The 19,689-nt window shown below is 41.2% G+C and overlaps 1 protein-coding gene across 9 annotated transcripts in view; it reads right to left on the reverse strand.

Moving 5' to 3' along the window:
• The window catches only part of LOC124003597 (forkhead box protein P1-B-like), a 247,620-nt gene that overhangs the window by 154,288 nt on the left and 73,643 nt on the right, over positions 1-19,689 (reverse strand). Inside the window, exon 1 of one of the 9 annotated variants that reach the window (XM_046311981.1) lies at positions 4,171-4,305. The exons of the other annotated variants lie outside the window; for them this stretch is intronic. The gene's annotated coding sequence lies outside the window, so the exon portion shown is untranslated. Of the gene's footprint in view, positions 1-4,170; positions 4,306-19,689 lie in introns of those variants that run through there. 9 annotated transcript variants of the gene reach the window in all.

Below are 19,689 nucleotides of genomic sequence, written 5' to 3' on the forward strand. Positions count from 1 at the left end.
TTATTGTTGTCTCTGTGATGTAATAATAAATACACTTTATTATTGTTGTCTCTGTGATGTAATAATAAATACACTGCATTATTGTTGCCTCTGTGATGTAATAATAAATACACTGCATTATTGTTGCCTCTGTGATGTAATTAATAAATACACTGTATTATTCTTGTCTCTGTGATGTAATAATAAATACACTGTATTATTGTTGTCTCTGTGATGTAATAATAAATACACTGTATTATTGTTGTCTCTGTGATGTAATAATACATACACTTTATTATTGTTGTCTCTGTGATGTAATAATAAATACACTTTATTATTGTTGTCTCTGTGATGTAATAATAAACACACTGTATTTCATGATAAATGCAAAACATTCATCAGTATTGTGTTTTTAATGATTGGTTGGGACTATTTTAGAGGCTGCAGGATCGCATGTTCAAAAAAGAAATTAATACCACTCCACTGAAATGCACACAATCCCCCAAAAACGCCCAACATCCACTCCCGGGTGGCTCTTCAGCCCTTCTAATGGACAGACTCTCCACTCTCTTCACACCATTCTGACAGAAAAGAAGAGTTCATGAATATTTACCACAAAGTAAAGTTATTCCATTAATTACTCTGAGCATGCTTAAAACGATATCTGTGGCTACTTCTGTGGTAGGTCATTAATGAACTTTCACACGCCATTACCAATGTGAAATAATGCCCAACTCGATTGGCTGTCTGTCAATAGAAGTTTCCTCACTCACTGTCTTTAAGCCTATCAGCATGTTTCGATCACTCAGTGACGCTAGCTGCATCATTCTACACAGATCTGTTCATTTATCATACCATGAACGAGACAGCAAATAAAATCAAAGTTTATTTGTCACGTGCGCCAAATACAACAGGTGTAGACCTTACAGTGAAATGCTTACTTACAAGCCCTAACCAACAGTGCAATTTTTAAGTAAAAAAATAGGTATTAGGTAAACGATAGATAAGAAAAAAAAGAAGCAAAACAGTAAAATGACAGTGAAAATAACAGTAGAGAGGCTGTATACAGGTGTTACCGGCACGGAGTCAAAGTGTGGGGGCACTGGTTAGTCGGGCGAATTGTACATGTAAGTATAGTTAAAGTGACTATGTATAGATGATACACAGAGAGGAGCAGCAGCATGAAAGAGGGGTTGGCGGAACACAATGCAAATAGTAATTCAGGAGTCTTATGGCTTGGGGTTAAAAGCTGTTGAGAAGCCTTTTGGTCCTAAACTTGGCGCTCCGGTACTGCTTACCATGCGGTAGCAGAGAGAACAGTCTATGACTAGGGTGGCTGGGGTCTTTAACAATGTTTAAGGCCTTCCTCTGACACCGCCTGGTGTAGAGGTCCTGGATGGCAGGCACCTTAGCGCTAGTGATGTACTGGGCCGTACGCACTACCCTTTGTAGTGCTTTGCGGTCGGAGGCCGAGCAGTTGCTGTACCAGGCAGTGATGCAACCAGTCAGGATGCTCTCGATGTTGCAGCTGAAGAACCTTTTGAGGATCTGAGGACCCATGCCACATCTTGTCAGTCTCCTGAGGTGGAATAGGTTTTGTCGTGCCCTCTTCATGACTGTATTGGTGTGTTTGGACCATTCTAGTTTGTTGTTGATGTGGACACCAAGGCACTTGAAGTTCTCAACCTGCTCCACTACAACCCCATCGATGAAAATGGGGGTGTGCTCGGTCCTCCTTTTCCTGAAGTCCACAATCATCTCCTTTATCTTGATTATGTTGAGGGATATGTTGTTATTTTGGCACCACCAGACCAGGTCTCTGACCTTGTCCCTATAGGCTAACTCGTTGTTGTATGTGAAAACAAAACATAGCATTGGTTTGTTTGAACATTCCTCCTGTAAATGGGCATTGGTTTGTTTGAACATTCCTCCTGTAAATGGGTGGTGGTCTTGTTTGAACATTCCTCCTGTAAATGGGTGGTGGTCTTGTTTGAACTTTCCTCCTGTAAATGGGTGGTGGTCTTGTTTGAACATTCCTCCTGTAAATGTGTGGTGGTCTTGTTTGAACATTCCTCCCGGAAATGGGTGGTGGTCTTGTCTGAACATTCCTCCTGTAAATGGGTGGTGGCCTTGTTTGAACATTCCTCCCAGAAATGGATGGTGGTCTTGTTTGAACATTCCTCCCGGAAATGGATGGTGGTCTTGTTTGAACATTCCTCCTGGAAATGGGTGGTGGTCTTGTTTGAACATTCCTCCTAAAATGGGTGGTGGTCTTGTTTGAACATTCCTCCTGGAAATGGGTGGTGGTCTTGTTTGAACATTCCTCCCGGAAATGGGTGGTGGTCTTGTTTGAACATTCCCCCTGAAAATGGGTGGTGGTCTTGTTTGAACATTCCTCCTGGAAATGGGTGGTGGTCTTGTCTGAACATTCCTCCTGTAAATGGGTGGTGGCCTTGTTTAAACATTCCTCCCAGAAATGGATGGTGGTCTTGTTTGAACATTCCTCCCGGAAATGGGTGGTGGTCTTGTTTGAACATTCCCCCTGAAAATGGGTGGTGTTCTTGTTTGAACATTCCTCCTGGAAATGGGTGGTGGTCTTGTTTGTACATTCCTCCTGGAAATGGGTGGTGGTCTTGTTTGAACATTCCTCCTAAAATGGGTGGTGTTCTTGTTTGAACATTCCTCCCGGAAATGGGTGGTGGTCTTGTGGATCAATATAAAGAATGTATTAAAAATAATAATAATAAGAGGGAGTCCAACAGGATAGGCAGAGTCAGTGATATCTATATTCAGGACATTAGTGTTTGTTTTTAGGGTGTGTGTGTCGAAGATTTCCCAAGTCACTGTCCGTGCTCTGAAACACAGGAAAATCTAAGGCATGACTCATTTTCAAACAAATGCAGCTGTTTATATGTGATTCACTAAAGGACTGACTGAACAGTATTTTTTCCTTCATTTCTTTCAAGCTTTATTAAGGCAGACTGATTCAATGAAAACATAACTACGTCTCATAAAAACCGCTTCAAAATATCAAGTGTATTTTCTCTTTCATGGTGGCATTATATTGCACACCCACATAGTCTGTAAACAACAGCACTCAAACAGCACGCAAACAGGCTCAAAACCCACCAATTAAACCCAACTTCGCATTTGGAGGGTTTTTTTTTGCCTGTAAGCTGAAAAGGCAACAGTGCAGCCTGCTGAATGTCTGCCTGTCTGATCCCAGAGATTCTTTGGACCTGCCTTCATGTATTGCTGAGCTAAGAACAAAGTACACAGAGAGAGCTTTCCGCCTTAATACCAAGGAAGTGGAATTTCACTCCTAACCCTAAACAAACAAGGCAGCACATTTCTTTACACTATTTAAATGTTAACAGAGCTCTTTGAATAGAGCATTCCCTTCCTCTGGATACCCAAATTACTTCACTCTGGCTATACACAGATTCTAATCAACTGATCCATGAAGCAAACATCAGAAAAATAACTTCATTTGGTTTCTCCTACAGTTGAGAACTAATAGCTGGGACAGAGGGAGGCAGAGAGAGAGATAGAGAGGAGGGAGGGAGAGAACCCTACACACATGGAGAGCACAAAAGGGCTAACCGACGGACAGATTATGCAATGCTATTTTTATGGCCAATTCCTTTCCACCCTGTCAAACAGGAGGACTGTCAATTCTCTCCTGTGATATCACGTTTCCACTCTCCCAAGTCTCTGTGTCCTGCTCCTCCATTCGTCCACCTCAGATCCTGTGTGCTATTAATATCAATAACCCACAGATTCCATTTCCCCGGAAAAAGACGGAGGGAAAGAAGGAGAGAGGAACTGATACCCCCACCCATCACAGCAGCACATTCACTCCTTTGCTATCACTCCTTTCTAAACTAGAGAACAGGAGCAGCTCAGCTCGCACACTCAGTTTAGTTTGGTTCACACGATGCAAGCCTCTTCTATGAAATCACCAAAGGACTGCTGGCCAGGCAGCCCTTAGTCTGTCAGAAGCCTTCAATCCAAACCCTGGACCTCGAGGATAACTTCAGCTCTTCCGAGGAACGCATCTTTCTACCTACGGCACAGTTCTTTACATCCCTTACAGAACAAACCCACAATACCGACAACATGCAACGTGAACTCATACAAGGCCAGGGAAGAGAAGGAGAAAAAGTACAATTCAAATCTTTACTGACTTACCCATGAACCGTGAGCCTGAGTTTCATTACATGACTGAAACATGAATGTAGATTCCCCAAGGTTTAACAAGACGTCTACAATCCACTTCTCAAACAGAAGAAAAGCCTGTCAGTGCTAGTAGCAGTAAAAGCAGTAGTTGTAGTGTGAGAGAGCTGAAGAGATCCCTGACTGCAGTGTTCAGAGGAACTGGAGGTATGTGGTCTAAACACAACAAAAGCCAGAGCCTTGCTCTAGATTAAATATGCAGGAAGAGGGCCCTTTGCATAAACACAAACACTCAGCAAATGAAGGACTGGCACAGACCAGGCAGAGCAGAGCAGGCGCCTGCTGAGAGCCATACCTGTCCTCTGCCCGTTTAATTAGACAAGAGCAAGCAGAACAAATGAACAAACACCAGAACGGTCACACAACCAGTCCAGAACAAAAAAGCTACTGAGTTTGTCCTCGGTAGAGTGCTCAAAGTTGGAAAAGACACATGCCAACTTCAAACACATGACTTTTGTTGTAGGACTTTTAAAAATACAACTTGTTTCTATCAGTTGTTTTTAATACATAAATATCAAATACCTCATCTTCAACTTTTAAAATATAAATTTCAGCTACTCGCTTAACTTGTGTAAGCAAATGTGACATACTATATCACATATAGGACATTCTAAAGGATAGATCCATTACCTAAAATGGTATAGTGTAATTAAAATAAAATAAATGTTTGGGTCATGTTTGGGTATGAATATTCCTTTCAATATCCAGTAAAAGTATCCTACTGCTACTACTTATCATGCCTTCAGTCATCCCCCTCTCTGCTCCCTGCTGCACTCCTATGGACACCCCCTAATGGATGAATAGAAAATAAAGGCTGAGTCTCTAAAGCCAGGGAAAAAACGGATACGATTTAGAACAGCCACAATTGTCCAGCTCTTACAGTCTACAGACCCTTTCTCATTTTTGCTTCTTCTCTCTCTCTCCTTCCCTCTCCCTCTATCGCTCTCTCTCTCCCTCCCTTTAACTATCTGTCTCTTTATCCCCAACTCTTGGGATATGAATTCAGAAACTCATAACGGTGCAAGACTCCTGGAGTGTCTGCCTGAATCTGCCAGGCTTCATGACTAAAACTTCAAGTGAACCAAAGAGAAAGGGAGACGATGCCCAAAGAAAATCTTGAGCCCAGCTTTAGATGCTGAGTGATATACTGATGCCCACTCAAAGATTTCATTGCATGTGCCCCTCTCTAAATTAGAAGAGGGAGAAGTAGAAATGGAGGAAGAGGGGTGCAGACACCAGGCTAGGGAGGGAGTAAGGGGGAGAGAGGGGGGCAGGGAGAGGAGGGCCAGAGAGAAGGAGAGAGAGAAGGAGAGAGAGAAGGAGAGAGCCGCAGAGAGCAGAAATGAGACCTCTGGAAAATAAACAGGGTATAGAGTTTCAAAGGCAGGGGGACACAGGCATTCCATTGTTCAAGCCAATTATCAGTGGAAAACAATAACAACAGATGGATCAAGAGCGGCCAACTTATGCTGGAGCACCCCGGCGCTGGAGAACAGATGATGAAATGTGAGAGTGGTGTCGGGGGAGGAGGGACTGCCCTGCCGCCGAGTCGCCCAGCTCAGCTCCACACACCAGATGTGAACTTCTACAAGGACAGTTAAATATGTGCTCTGTGGTCGCCACTTGTGCTACATGGCTCAGACATACCAAACAGTGGCTAGTCCACACTTCACTTCCATTCATTTCAAAAGAGATGTCTCCTTGGGCTGTTAGAAGGGAAATTATACATGTGGCACCTGTGTTTCTTCAGAAGTAAATTCAAACCTGTGCATTTGATTTATATTTAATGCATACAGATGTAAAATCTTCATTTGATTAATATTTTGTTGCTGAGAAAGAATTTTCCTGCACCGCAGGAAATGCAGATGAGCTTCGTGATTTACATAAATTCACTGAAAACCCACACTAACACATATTAACAGTATGGCACTTTTCATTAGGGACTTTTTTGTTCAGATAGCTACAGATCAAGCAACATTGTGGACTAAACGTTCAAATCCTGTTGCTGCAGGATTATTTTGCTGTGACAATATAGGTCATTTTTGGCTACTTTCAGGTAGACCTTGTTAGATGGGCATTAGGGACCAGTGAGTGAGGTATTTTGCCCTTGTATATTTTGCACTGTGTCCATTCAGCACATATCCCAGAAGACATTGTGATGTTTTCATTTGATGTTGTTTTCCCCTTTACCTGCATGCACCTATAATGGTCAGATTCTACCAGACACCAGCATTGGTGAGTGAGAGAGAGACCTCATTGTTTCTGGCTTCAGCGAGAAATCCCTCATATCAGTCCTAGACTGACAGGCGAGGGGAAGGGGGTGGGGGAACTCCAACCTTAAAACAAAACCAATTCTCAATGTGGCTCGTCAAGGGTGGGACATGTCTGCAGATAGTAGCACAAATGATCTGCCCTTCCTTTTAGAAGAAGAGAGGTTTTTGTTTCATTAACTTAAGACTAAAGAGTAATTATCTCCCTACAGACCTTAATCACCAGCAAAGGGATGATAGAACAGAAATCCGTTTCCAGTTTGGTCACTCATGGGGTTTTTTCTACTCCCGTTTCCTTTAGATGATAGAACAGGAAGCCGTTTCCAGTTCGGTCACTCATGGGGTTTTTCTACTCCCGTTTCCTTTAGATGATAGAACAGGAAGCTGTTTCCAGTTCGGTCACTCTTGGGGTTTTTTCTACTCCCGTTTCCTTTAGATGATAGAACAGGAAGCCGTTTCCAGTTCGGTCACTCATGGGTTTTACTACTCCCGTTTCCTTTAGATGATAGAACAGGAAGCCGTTTCCAGTTCGGTCACTCATGGGGTTTTTCTACTCCCGTTTCCTTTAGATGATAGAACAGGAAGCCGTTTCCAGTTCGGTCACTCATGGGGTTTTTCTACTCCCGTTTCCTTTAGATGATAGAACAGGAAGCCGTCTCCAGTTCGGTCACTCATGGGGTTTTTCTACTCCCGTTTCCTTTAGATGATAGAACAGGAAGCCGTTTCCAGTTCGGTCACTCATGTGTTTTTTCTACTCCCGTTTCCTTTAGATGATAGAACAGGAAGCCGTTTCCAGTTCGGTCACTCATGGGTTTTTTTCTACTCCCGTTTCCTTTAGATGATAGAACAGGAAGCCGTTTCCAGTTCGGTCACTCATGGGGTTTTTCTACTCCCGTTTCCTTTAGATGATAGAACAGGAAGCCGTTTCCAGTTCGGTCACTCATGGGGTTTTTCTACTCCCGTTTCCTTTAGATGATAGAACAGGAAGCCGTTTCCAGTTCGGTCACTCATGGGGTTTTTCTACTCCCGTTTCCTTTAGATGATAGAACAGAAAGCCGTTTCCAGTTCGGTCACTCATGGGTTTTTTTCTACTTTCCGTTTCCTTTAGAGGAGAGTATCAAATAATGGCAACCGATCGTATTGCAAGAGCAAAATCCCCCTTTCAAATATCTCTGTTGTGGAGCATGAAAGACAAAATTGTTATCTGGTTAAAATGTTCAACTTTGCTGTAAAATGGGTTCACTTGGTTCAATACTATATCTCTGGCCTGTCTTTATCTGGTCTGTCTGTCTGTTCACAGAGCTAGATGTTAGGGGGCAGAGGAAGAGGGGCCCGGGGGGGATGAGCCTACTGTCTTCTGTCTCTTCAGAGGGGGAGATCACTGGAGAGTGAATGTAATTATCCATGTTTGAAATAAAATCAGGTTGAGCACAAACAAACCGGTTTATAATCGTATATAATATTTTAAATGACTTAACAGTGCTTGAAGGTGCTTGTAATACTATCCCCCAAATGGAGGATACCTCAAGGATTTCACAGGACAAAATATAGAAACTTTGCCTAGATTTAATTAGCTTATAAAAACTTATTGCCATTAGCAAATCTCATCGAAGGTTGAGGCGTTTGCCTGAAAAACATCTTCTTTTTTGGGACGGAGTGAAGACAAAGGATTTTTTAGACAGAAAGTGGAGGGCAAGCATCCGTTTTGTGCACTGACACCGAGGTCGAGTTAATTAGACTATTGTCATTTTAATCAGGACAGCTCGGCGGCCATCCCTTTCTGAACGAGCCGGTGGACTTTAAACGGCTGGGGGATGTCTGTGTGTGCATGTATGCATGGGGCCCGACGTCTCACACAACACAGCACACAGCACAGTGCCATGGGTTATGGAGTACAGTTCTGCTGGTTCTCTCACAGGCTTAGAACATTAATGAGCCTGAGACACACCAAGGAAACAGAGACACCCGAAGTATCACCAGAGGAAACTACACACCTTTGCTCTGCTCATGTCTCGGATCATTTGAAAATAATTTAAATATCAAATATTTGAAATAATGTACTTCTCCCTGGCTATCAGATTTTGAATAATGAGTCTATCATGTCATCTTTCTTATGCTCTCAACTGACATTAACATTTAAAACATCATTAATGTAAACACATTTTAAGGTGCTTATCACTATGGTTACAGAAATGTTTTTTTTTCTTCTGATTTCCATATTTTATTTATACAATGGGGCAATTGTAAGAACACACTAAAGACATTAAAAAATGTAATCTTTGTTGAAAACTTGTTATCAAAAAGAAGAAAGAAATAGATAAATCAAAACAGATAGATTAAAACTAGGTTCAACTATATTCACTGCAAATACTTTATAACTTTTAAAAAATATTTTAAAAAACAACAACAGCACTGTTCAACCAAATACTCTCAGTTGAACTAGTTGGGAGTCTCAGACAAGCAGGGGTAGCAGGGGTTAAAAGAACAGTGAACAATGCCTCTCATTGGGGCTCTACCTGCCAATCAGAGAGTTGAAAGTAGGCCCTAAACAGGGCTCCAAGTATCTCTGCAATGTTCCTCTCCTGCCCTCTGACTGATCTGGAGTCTGCTGCAGACAGTTGAGATGTGACAGATCACATGCAGACGAAGCTCAACAAGTCCCCCCACCTGTCATTACCTGAGGCCCTGAGCTGCACCCACCCATGACACTGGTCAGACAGGAAGCACACAGACAGCCAACTAAACATAGTTATTCCCTATGAACTGACCCTAGAGGGAGATCTAGAGAAATCCCCATGAGGTCAGTCAGTCCCCCCAGCAAACTTGACTTTGACAAACTTGAAAAACTCTTCTGTGTCTGTTTATGATTATGTTAATAGGTCTCTAACTTCATCGTTTTTAACATCGATCATTAATATTTTAGAGAATGTTAAAATTAATTTGATCATATATTAACTTCATTCAATAATTTAACACATACAAATGAATAATTCTATAAAAATAATGATCAAAAAATGTTGAATAGGAAACCAAAGAGAGACATCCAATAGCTTAATGTGGAGATATTTAACTGGAAAGGTTCACACTACTAAAAAGCCTTTGGGTAGTTTACAGAGTGTGAATGGCTATCAAAGTCCAGTCTAACTTGCTTTTCTTAATGACTATGTGACGTTGCTACAGAAGAAGTTTACCCTGAAAACACTCTACCATCCACAAAAAAATAATCAAATCGCCTAATTACTGTACCTGGGAGAAAATGTCCCAATTTAAACCGCTACTTGAAATCTGTAATCCAAACATGTCTGCTGGAGGGATTGACCACAGCAATTGAAAACAACAGGTTGTTCTGTTCACTGAGGTGAACATGTAGAGATAAAGGAAAAGACACAAGCTGTAAAGCCGTGCTCCGGTACCAGCTCCCTGTTCCCAAAGTTCTTTCGTGAGAGATTTACAGGGATTAGATGAAGAAATGAAGGCCTAATCTTTATTTGACAGGCTAGCCAATCTTTGCCTGACTGGTCACTCTTCACTCTGTAGACCAGGCCTCTTTCAGCTCTCAGATCTCAGGTCCAGCACCAGCAATAAAGCGCCTTCACAGAGTTCCACACACCTCAGTCCTGTTTAAAACCACATTTAGGCTGATCATACAAATGTATGACAGTATGAGCTCTCAATCCCATTATCATACAGTAACATTCAATGTCATTTTGGGGTGAGCAATGTGCACAAGCCTAATGCAACAGATAAAAGAATAGCAACTCTCCAAATGGCACTCCATATATGGTCGCAGTCATAACGGTGTGGTTAACATCCTGGTGGCTATTTTGGTCATTTTTTAAATCTAATTACATGCGTGTCTGCAGTACCTGATTGGAAATATAGAACCAATTTCCATGTGCTGTTTAATGACAGATGGAAAGAGATATTTCATGGAGATGTATAGTTAAGAGCGATAACCAATTAATCAAAGTGCCGGACAATGACACTGGCTAAATTTAAACACAGGAGAAAAAGTGTCAGACGGCAGCCCCTTCCCTTAAATTATTCATTACTGCCTGTTATTACGTAGCATATAGAATTTTAAATCGCTGATTCTACTTAATTACAGTTTGCGTTTATACTTGCTACAGATGTCACAGCTTGCAGTGGCAATCTTTCACAATGTTTAACCCTGTCAAATAGTGGAGGGGTCCTACCCCCCCTCCACATCCACCCCTCCCACTCCGTCTGTCTTCCCAATGCCTGACCTACAGGCACATTCCCACGCTAACAGAGGAGAGGAGGTGGAGGAGGAGGAGAGAAGGGTTGCTTGTTGGGTGTAACATATATTTCTAAGAAAAAGGCAGATTGAGTGGTGTATTCAAACAAACATCTACAGTTGGGACACAATAGCATCTATTATGCTGGAACTCAAAGAGTAATGATGATGCTCCGTCCAAAAAATGTCTCTCACTGTGGAATTGAGTTCATACTAGCCAGGCATTCAAGGATATTGGATACTTTGGATAAATAGGAACAATGTGAAAGGTTTCCAAAGTTGGCATTTCAGGCATTGAATTATGTCATGAGAGAATGCTGAATTACAGTACACATTTTTGCTATTAAAAACAAGTACATCATGTATTGTGTCAGTACAGTACATCATGTATTGTGTCAGTACAGTACATCATGTATTGTGTCAGTACAGTACATCATGTATTGTGTCAGTACAGTACATCATGTATTGTGTCAGTACAGTACATCATGTATTGTGTCAGTACAGTACATCATGTATTGTGTCAGTACAGTACATCATGTATTGTGTTAGTACAGTACATCATGTATTGTCTCAGTACAGTACATCATGTATTGTGTCAGTACAGTACATTGTGTCAGTACAGTACATCATGTATTGTGTCAGTACAGTACATCATGTATTGTGTCAGTACAGTACATCATGTATTGTGTCAGTACAGTACATCATGTATTGTGTCAGTACAGTACATCATGTATTGTGTCAGTACAGTACATCATGTATTGTCTCAGTACAGTACATCATGTATTGTCTCAATACAGTACATCATGTATTGTGTCAGTACAGTACATCATGTATTGTGTCAGTACAGTACATGCACATCAACACTGTACTTCCATTTGCCTACAACAGGAAGACAAAAGGTTTGTTTGTGTGTCACTCACTAAATTCCCGTTTCTCTTTAGCAAGTATCTCTGTTCACCAAACAGCTGTATGCAAATAGTTAGTCATGCAGCATTCAATTGTTTTGTATTAATATTTGAATATTGAAATAACACAATTCAGATCTAGATATTCCATTTCAATTTCCATATACGTGAATTGGAGTTGCACATCAACAGATTAATTCTTCACAACAATGCCGTTTTTCTAAAGTCAGAAATATTGTAGTTTTTCCTTTTATTATTTGACATGATTACATTCCTGTAACATAGCTCTATTACCTAAAAGCAAGTTACCCCTGATTCCTAACTGCAGCCTATATCGCAGAGATAGAACTGTCTGTATTACCCAAGTTCATGCCACTTAACCAAATTGGAATTGCCGATAATACTATATTTACATAGCTGTGTTGGCTAGGCATGATTATGATCATAGAAATGTCTCCCCATGCTATGACGGAAAGTTTAGCAGCAGTGAGTGAGTGAGGCTGAAGGACATAACAATAAGTTAGCACAGGTTACAACAGAGCCAAGGAAAATAGCTCAATTCTACACATGGGCTGAGTTTACACAGGCAGCCCAATTCTGATATTTTTTCCACGAATTTACCAATCACATCAGATCTTTTCACATATCAGAATTGGGCTGCCTGTATAAATGCAGCCATGGAGCTCCAGCATCATGTGGCTTTCCTGTGGTAAACAGATGCAGGGTGACTCTAGTAACCCTACATCTGTTCACTTGTTGAGACGAAGTATTCCTGTTGCTCACCCTCACTAACTCAAGCCCACACAATTTGCTTACAAGGCCGAACATATCAGAAGATTCAACTGCAGAGGATATTATTAAGGTTGTCCCTCATATCACCAACATTTGTTACAGTTTTACAGCCAGTCAAACAGACAAAATGGTTTTGCATACACTAAGATGATAGGATGAGTCTATAGTGTGGCTTAGGTTTCTTCCTCTCAGAGAGCCAGACTCTTCTCTGTCTCTGATAGAAGCTCATCCATTTACTAAATACATAACCTGAAAACCATAAACTGGGGAAGACCATATTACAGTACTAAGTAGTAAACAAGTACGCAATAAAACATGTACCCTATTTCATGATGTTATAGTCAATCAAATCACTCTGTGCTCAACATAGAGCACTCTGTTATCTCACTGTGGCTGTGTGTGTCTGTGAGGGCCTTTGAGAGCATACAGTACAGTCTATCTGATCAGAGCTCCAGTCCAGACCTCAGATGTCAGAGTGACTGGGAGGCAGCGTCAGAGAGAGGCCCAGTAACCAGGCCTGTCCTGTCGTCCCTCAGCTCAGACAGAAAACTAGGAGCAGCGCTTGCCTGCCTGCCACTGCCAGCAGCACAGTGTTCAGTTCACAGGAGCCGTGTCTGACTGCATGCTCAGCTCAGCTCAGCTCAGCTCAGCTCAGCTCAGCTCAGCTCAGCTCAGCTCAGCTCAGCTCAGCTCAGCTCAGGATGGCTTGTTGTTTCCAGGCAGTGTGACACATCTGTTGCTTGTCACATCATGTTGTAGCTTCATGTCTGCGAGCCAGACACAAGCCGAGCAGCACGTCGCTCCACGCGCCTCATCCTCTCTATGTGTAGACAAACAGAGCTGCAGTACGACAGACAGACAGACAGACAGACAGACAGACAGACAGACAGACAGACAGACAGACAGACAGACAGACAGACAGACAGACAGACAGACAGACAGACAGACAGACAGACAGACAGACAGACAGACAGACAGACAGACAGACAGACAGACAGACAGACAGACAGACAGACAGACAGACAGACAGACAGACAGACAGACAGACAGACAGACAGACAGACAGACAGACAGACAGAGATAGACAGAGAGAGAGAGAGAGAGAGAGAGAGAGAGAGAGAGAGAGAGAGAGAGAGAGAGAGAGAGAGAGAGAGAGAGAGAGAGAGAGAGAGAGAGTCTGGGCCAAGAACCTGCATGTCCACAGTTTGGAAGGTCAGGAGGTGGGACACATCACTGGCTGTACAACCACTGTCAAATACTCACTTTGAGTCAGTTTATTGTAAGCAACTACTTTGGGTAACATAGTGTTGAAGTGTATGTTCTCAATTATGCAAGGAGTGCTGAAACAATATTCAAAATGTGTATTTCTTAATGGCCATGGAAAAAGGTAATTTAAGGGAAAAAATTATGGAAAGTATTCACTTAACCTAAGACCTCCTCAATATTGCCATACGTTTATATTGAGAATCAATTTCTTTCCCCAATGTCTATAGAAATACTTTAATGCTTTAAATAAAATCACTATCAAGGGTTTATAGGCTTAACAATGCACATTTTCTTGGACAGACATAAATAGTATGAAGTGCTTTAAGAGCCTTTAAAGAAAGTGCCAGAATATATTCCACGTGAGACTTACATTGTAAGCTTAAATACATCAGTGATGACCATTGCTAATTTATTATTGTACCATACATCTATGAAGTCCACATCATGCAATATCAGCAGTAATGAAATGACATTGTTTCTCATCACCAGTCACATCAGCCTGCATTTAGTGGGAAGAGCAGCACTAAAGAGGCTGAGAAGTAGTTACTAATGGCACTGTTTCAGAAGCTCTTTCATACATTCATAAGTGCTTCACTTCTGTGTCCTTGTCTTCTCTAATCAATATTCAAAAGTGCCTAGTAATTGCAAGTTCTGGATAAATTTACATGCAAAGGATTGTCTGTGTTATATTCATCAAACACTTGTCTGAGACAAAACTGTCAAAGAGCGTTCTTTTGTTTTTGTGTTATCTTCTATATATGTAATTAGTGTTTGTGATACCAAAATGACATTTAGCCTACCTCTCATCCTGAAACACTTTTTATAAAAACAAATAATAATTGGCAAATTAGACAGACGTTTGAATTTCCACAAGTATTAAAGACCAAACTGGTTATGTAAATAGCACAGAAGGGGAATATTTAGGTGGCTCATTTACATTATCAGATGACAAAACATTGATTTGTTCCATTCAATATCAACCTGTTTTGCAAACACACAAAACTAGAAACGACAGATCGGGGCTTAATACAACACACAACAGAATACTAGTGATTGAACACCTGATAATATAATAATAATAATATGCCGGAACACCATGTATGCCCTCTCAACCAGCCGCATCAAACCTCAAGATACCTTCAGTATCACAACATATCATCAGCATACCAAAACATATACCTAAATAATCTGCAACGTTGTAAATATTCTACAACATTGCAAGTCTCTAATGTATTCTGAGGGATCATTTAAGGCCTGAATCCAGAGGATCTGTCTGTCCTTCATTAGCTTCCTCCTGGCATCTACTACCCATTTCAGAGAGAAGATGTGGCATATTACCTGTACAAAAATATATACGGCAATGTTTGTATGAACCCCTTTCAAACATCCCCTTACACACAACTTTCTTGTATACCACTTCTTCTATACCACTTTTATACATACAGTTGAAGTCGGAAGTTTACATATACCTTAGCCAAATACATTTGAACTCAGTTTTTCACAATTCCTGACATTTAATCAGAGTACGTCAGTTAGGATCACCACTTTATTTGAAGAATGTGAAATGTCAGAATAATAGTAGAGAGAATTATGTATTTCAGCTTTTATTTCTTTCATCATATTCCCAGTGGGTCAGAAGTTTACATACACTCAATCAGTATTTGGTAGCATTGCCTTTAAATAGTTTAACTTGGGTCAAACGTTTTGTGTAGCCTTCCACAAGCTTCCCACAATAAGTTGGTGTGAATTTTGTCCCTTTCCTTCTGACAGAGCTGGTGGAACTGAGTCAGGTTTGTAAGCCTCCTTGCTCGCACATGCTTTTCAGTTCTGCCCACAAATGTTCTATAGGATTGAGGTCAGATTCTGTGATGGCCACTACAATAGCTTGACTTTGTTGTCCTTAAACCATTTTGCCACAACTTTGGACATCTATTTTGTGAAATGCACCAGTCACTCCTGCAGCAAAGCACCCCCACAACATGACGAAACCACCACCGTGCTTCACGGTTGGGATGGTGTTCTTCGGCTTACAAGCATCCTCCCTTTTCCTCCAAACATAACAATGGTCATTATGGCCAAATAGTTCTAATTTTGTTTCAACAGACCACAGGACATTTCTCCAAAAAGTACAATCTTTGTCCCCATGTGCAGTTGCAGACCGGAGTCTGGCTTTTTTATAGCGATTTTGGAGCAGTGACTTCTTCCTTGCTGAGCGGCCTTTCAGGTTATTTCGATATAGGACTCATTCTACTGTGGATATAGATACTTTTGCACCTGTTTCCTTCAGCATCTTCACAAGGTCCTTTGCTGTTGTTCTGGAATTGACTTGCACTTTTCTCACCTAAGTATGTTCATCTCTAGGAGACAGAACGCGTCTCCATCCTGAGCGGTATGACGGCTGCGTGGTCCCACGTTGTTTATACTTGTGTACTATTGTTTGTACAGATGAACGTGGTACCTTCAGGCGTTTGGAAATTGCTCCCAAGGATGAACCAGACTTGTGGAGGTCTACAATTATTTTTCTGAGGTCTTGGCTGATTTCATTTGATTTTCCCATGATGTCAAGCAAAGAGGCACTGAGTTTGAAGGTAGGCTTTGAAATACATCCACAGGTACACCTCCAATTGACTCAAATGATGTCAATTAGCCTATCAGAAGCTTCTAAAGCCATGACATCATTTTCTGGAATGTTTCAAGCTGTTTAAAGGCACAGTCAACTTAGTGTATGTAAACTTCTGACCCACTGGAATTGTGATACAGTGAATTGTAAGTGAAATAATCTATCTGTAAACAGTTGTCGGAAAAATTACTTGTATCATGCACAAAGTAGATGTCCTAATCGACTTGACATAACTATAGTTTGTTAACAAGAAAGTTGTGGAGTGGTTGAAAAACAACCTAAGTGTATGTAAACTTTCGACGTCAACTGTATCAGTGGGTAACTGGCAAACTGGTAGTGGTGAGGGGTGTTGTTAAACCATGGAGGCTGTTTACATTTCAATTTAGGGAGGTGTTTAACAATAGAAGTGTTAATGGGTTTACCTGCAGAAAAGCAGTGAACCAGTCACACTGACCTGATACCTGTATTTTGGTTACAGGGTCCGTGAAAATGCAGGAATCATGACTAGGTCTTTAGCTGGCTTTTATTTGTCCTTGTTTTTCAACCCCCTACCCCTTTCAGATATAGAATATAGTACATAAAAGCAGGCATGGTAACATTTTGGGATTTTGATCTGTGTATGAAATGAATATCTGTGAACAACATGGCTTGCCACACAATCCTCTCATTCCCCAAGACCTGCCCAGCTCATTCCACTGCACATATCACAGGTTGTTATCATTCCAGAGAGAATTCTACATTGGTGAACGCCAGCGCTTTAATTAGATCCACTATTTGATCATTCCACAGCTGGGCTTTATTAAGGGGGAGATCACGGCACCTCACAATCACCCCCCGACTCCACTGAGGGAAACACAGAGAAGGATATGAGTTCAAATAAACCAGTATATTTCATTTAAACCAGTATAGTTCATATAAACCATTATACAATGGGTGGATCTAATCCTGAATGCTGATTGGTTAAAACCGCATTCCAGCCGGTTTCTATTCCACAAGTTACCACCGGCTAAATCTATGCCATTAAAATGCCTATTTACTCTGTTCCAACTGACTGCACAATCCACTGTCTCATCAGCCCAGCCAAGCAATTTATAAACTTGATCTCCACTATAAAAAGCATCTAGCAATTTATAAACTTGATCTCCACTATAAAAAAGCATCTACACATTATCTCACATCTTTTAGACTAACATTTAGTTTTCAACAGCGGAGATTTGTATAAACATTGCTGTCTATCTCTCCGATATTTGCAACATTGTTTTAATATTCAAATTCAATCTCCAGCTGTCCCATAGTAATGAACGTGTTGGGAGTCGGGACGAGATAGACAGTCGGGCAGCGTTTCTCAGCCAGTTGAAATCATGAATCACCTGGCATCATTTTTTTATGGATATATAAAAATAAATGTCAATTGAAAAAAGGTCAAACGAAACGAAGTGCAGCTAGTTTGCAGTCTTTCCAGCTGCGGTTTTAAGTGATTGTGATAACTATGTTGTTAGCTAGCTCCTCTGAACAACAGTGTCCTGATAAGTGAGCAAATGTTCTATGCCAGGCAAATTATGCCTCGTTCGCTCATTGTTATGGATGTATCCAAATAAATGTTACTAGAAAACCACTGAAACCCATGCAAATGCAGCTACTTTGCTGTTAGTCTGGCTGCACTTTTTGATGTGATCGCAAGTTAGCCGTAGTTGACTAGCTAGCAAGCAAGGGATAATTATGTTGCCAGCCAGTATGGTAAAGAACATTTAGAACGAATGACTGCTTGCGTCCATAGATACAGAACAAAAAGACTGAACGACTGGGTCGCGCCTCTAGCAACCGAACTGAACAACAAGCCAGCTTGGGTATTAACCTTACATTTGTGTCGGAACTATATCTTGTGGAAGGATGACATAGTATGAATAAATTCATAAAAATAAAGTTTTAATGAAAATATGTCAATCATTATTTGAATATGCTGGTAACCCATTGTACAAAAGTGTAATGCCCTCGAAGCCGGTGTTTGGAGGATATATTGGCACCAAACACCGGCTTCTCTGGCATTATCACTTAATTATAGCGTTGCTGCACAGCTACTTTCAGGTCTCTCCAGAGATGTTCGATCAGGTTCAAGTCCGGGCTGTGGCTGAGCCACTCAAGGACGTTCAGAGTCTTGTCGCAAAGCCACTCATGCGTTGTCTTGGCTGTGGGATTAGGGTATTTGTCCTGTTGGAAGGTGAACTTTTGCCCCAGTCAAGGTCCTGAGCGCTCTGGATCAGGTTTTCATCAAGGAGCTCTCTGTACTTTGCTGCGTTCATCTTTCCCTCGATCCTGACTAGTGTCCCAGGCCCTGCTGCTGGAAAACATTGCCACAGCATGAGGCTGCCACCACCATGCTTCACAGTAGGGATGGTGCCAGGTTTCCTCCAGACGTGACACTTGGCATTCAGGCCAAAGAGTTCAATCTTGGTTTCATTAGGCCAGAGAATCTTGTTTCTCGTGGTCTGAGAGTCCATTAGATACCTTAGGCTGTAATTTACCTTTTACTGAGGAGTGGCTGACCACTCTACCATAAAGGCCTGATTTGTGGAGTGCTGCAGAGATGATTGTCCTACTAGAAGGTTCTCCCATCTCCACAGAGGAACTCTGGAGCTCTGTCAGTGACCATCGGGTTCTTGGTCACCTAGTTCACCAGTATAGTTCATATAAACCAGTATAGCTCATATAAACTAGTACAGCTCATATAAACAGTATAGTTCATATAAACCAGTATAGTTCATATAAACCAGTATAGTTCATAGTTTATGTAAACCAGTATAGTTCATATAAACCAGTATAGTTCATATAAACCAGTAGTGCATAGAAACCAGTATAGTTCATATAAACCAGTATAGCTAATATAAACAAGTATAGTTCATAGAAACCAGTATAGTTTAGATAAACCAGTATAGTTCATTGTTCATATAAACCAGTATAGTTCATTTAAACCAGTATAGTTCATAAAAACCAGTATAGCTCATATAAATCAGTATAGTTCTGCCCAGCAGTGAGGGACAGTAACTGGGTCTAGAAGAGCTATTAACTAATGTCTGATACCCTAATTCAACAACAACAAACTGTTCAATCAAATGCATAGCGACTGCGGATCATGTCCATATGGTCACAGGATACAACCTGACAAATATCAAACCAAAACAGACAGAAACTGAACATATAAATGTAACCTACAACATGTCTTGTCAAGGTCAAAATGAATCTTAATGCAAACACCAGATTTAAGGCTGAGCCTCCTCTGTGTGTTGGTGGTGTGGTCAAGAGGAAGGTCAGCCATGTTTAGTGTTTACAGTGCTTTGAAATAGTTTTGCAGTGTGAAGTCTGCTC

This window comes from Oncorhynchus gorbuscha, linkage group LG18, assembly GCF_021184085.1.
Source record: "Oncorhynchus gorbuscha isolate QuinsamMale2020 ecotype Even-year linkage group LG18, OgorEven_v1.0, whole genome shotgun sequence".
NCBI lineage: Eukaryota > Metazoa > Chordata > Actinopteri > Salmoniformes > Salmonidae > Oncorhynchus > Oncorhynchus gorbuscha.